Source organism: Chrysemys picta, chromosome 1 (genome assembly GCF_011386835.1).
Source record: "Chrysemys picta bellii isolate R12L10 chromosome 1, ASM1138683v2, whole genome shotgun sequence".
Classification (NCBI taxonomy): Eukaryota; Metazoa; Chordata; order Testudines; family Emydidae; genus Chrysemys; species Chrysemys picta.
The window spans coordinates 187,546,793-187,549,543 of record NC_088791.1 but is presented as its reverse complement, the minus strand read 5'-3'; the positions used below and the strand labels follow the sequence as shown (position 1 = coordinate 187,549,543).

Genomic DNA, 2,751 nt, shown 5'->3' with positions numbered 1-2,751 from the left:
AGATTTCAGGCAAAAAATAAAGCAGATTTTTAAGGGAGTCTAAATGCTGAAGTCTAAGAGTAGAGCTAGTAAAAAAATTTTTTACTAAAATAGTGTGTGAGAATTTTTCACATTTCTCAATTAGCTCTAACATGGACTTTCCAATCTGGCTTGTTGTTTCTAAGACAGATAGAGAGGGATTATCGTGATAGAGATGGAACCCATATAAAAAATGCCTCAGGGACGTTAAGCAATTGTCCTAAGCCATCCTCTGAGAACATGTAGCAAGAAATGAACACAGCCACCTTTAGATAGTGAATAACAACCAATAATCAAAGGTAACAATCATCCATTATCTCAAGGCATATTTCAAAGGGACATAGCCTTCTTGCAGATCAAGTACCACATGGATCAATCTCTAGCTAGGTCCTTAAGATGGTCTGGCTGGATGATTAGTGTATCTGACCCTGGCAATCTGCTTGAACCACAGAAGCTTTTGGTGACCACATGATTGCTGGCTGTGTAGTAGCATTCCTTGGCAAACATGCTTTGTAATTCACTGGTCTGTCCTCCTAATAATATGTCTGTAGCAAGAAAGCCACCACAATTAAACCAATGCTGATGGAGGCAGCTGCTGGGTTCAGCAATAAATATCCTCATTGCTGATCTTAATAAGGAGCAGCTGACAAAGACTATAACAAAGGCAGCTGATAAATCTAATAATAGAGCTGGTCTAAAATTTTCTGATGAAACATTTTTTTTCTATTGGAAAATGCTGATTTTGTTGAAATTGGAATGTTAGGAATGTATCAACAGTTTTGTGGAAAATTATTAAAATGTATCATTTCAATAGGGCTTAAATGTTTCATTTCAGCTATCATTTCTTTGTTTCAACTTTATCATTTCATTAATTATAATGGTATGTCCTTATGAAAATGACATAGAATTATAGGACTGGAGGGATCTCGAGAGGTCATTTTGTCCACTCCCCTGCACTCAAGGCAGGAGTTCGTAATAATAATACCATTCCTGACAGGTGTTTGTCTGACCTGCTCTTAAAAACCTCCAATAATGGAGATTCCACAACCTCCATGGGCAATTTGTTCCAGTGTTTAACTACCCTTATATGTTTTGAAAAGGTTGAAATGAAATTTCAGAATATTTAATTTTACAAAAAAAAAACTGGTAAAAAAGAAATCTCAGATTCAGGGCAAAACCAAATTTCATAATCTCAGAATTTCCTGTGGGATGGAAATTCAGGGTTTATTTGTTTTGTTTTCCCCTCAACTCTATCTAATATCATCATAGAAGCCTAGTTTCATCCATTGGTATGAGGAGATCATTTACCAATGCAACTAGTGCCCTCTTTTTACTATATCTTGATCAGAACTCAGGCTAACATGAACTCTGAAACATCTGGATACTCTGAGAGCTCTCACCAAAACCTTTTCAATAGCCTTAATCAAAAAGTGAAGACAGGCAAAGGACAATATCTGTGTTAAGTGATGGTTTCCTAGGCAGAAGTAATATAAGACCATCTTAAGGGAAGTTTGAACCCAATTAGAGAATTTTTCCTAATATTCTGCTTACATGTTCTATTGCTTAGTGTAATGGCTAAGCCATTCATAAGTTCACCACACCCCCAGGCAGCTGCCCAAGCTGCCAATCATGGAGGCAGACACCCATAGCTACAGCCAAAGATGAAACAAGGCCCACTATAAAGGGGAGAGTACAGAGAAGGAAGAGTAAGTAAAAAGGCCTGGGAGAGCAAAGGGGTGATTGTCCTACACCTGGCTGCCTCCAAAAAGAGATGGTAAGCCCTAAAATTGAAGGGCTGATCGACTTAATTGGAGGTTTCAAAGTGGTAGTCGTGTTAGTGTGTATCAGCAAAAAAAAAATGAGGAGTCCTTGTGGCACCTTAGAGACAAACAAATGTATTTGAGCATAAGTTTTCGTGGGCTAGAACCCACTTCATCAGATGCATGGAGTGGAAAATACAGTAGCAGGTATATTTATACATAGTACTTGAAAAGATGGGTGTTGCCTTACCAGGTGGGGGGTCAGTCTAATGAGACAATTTAATTATCAGTAGAATACCAAGGGAGGAAAAATCACAGATTGACAGAGCCAGAAGGGTACCCAGAAGTCACCTACTACAAGACAGGCCCAACAAAGAAAGTAATAGAATGCCACTAGCCGTCATCTACAGTCCCCAACTAAAACCTCAACAGCACATCATCGAGAATCTACAACCTATCCTGAAGGACGATCCCTCACTCTCACAGACTTTGGGATACAGGCCAGTCCTCACTTACAGACAGCCCCCCAACCTGAAGCAAATACTCACCAGAAACTACACACCACACAACAAAAACACTGACCCAGGAACCAAACCCTGCAACAAACCTCGCTGCCAACTCTGTCCACATATCTATTCAAGGGACACCATCATAGGCCCTAACCACATCAGTCACACCATCAGGGGCTTGTTCACCTGCACATCTACCAATGTGATATATGCCATCATGTGCCAGCAATGCCCCTCTGCCATGTACATTGGCCCAACCAGGCAGTCTCTACGCAAAAGAATAAATGGACACAAATCTGACATCAGGAATTACAACATTCAAAAACCAGTAGGAGAACACTTCATCCTCCCTGGTCGCTCAATTACCTTAAAAGTGACAATTCTTCAACAGTAAAACTTCAAAAACAGACTCCAATGTGAAACTGCAGAACTGGAATTAATTTGCAAACTGGACACCATCAAAT

The 2,751-nt window shown here is 39.7% G+C and overlaps 1 long non-coding RNA gene across 1 annotated transcript in view; it reads left to right on the top strand.

Moving 5' to 3' along the window:
- LOC122174231 (uncharacterized) overlaps positions 1 to 2,751 on the top strand; it is a 923,450-nt gene that overhangs the window by 667,869 nt on the left and 252,830 nt on the right. The window lies entirely within an intron of this gene.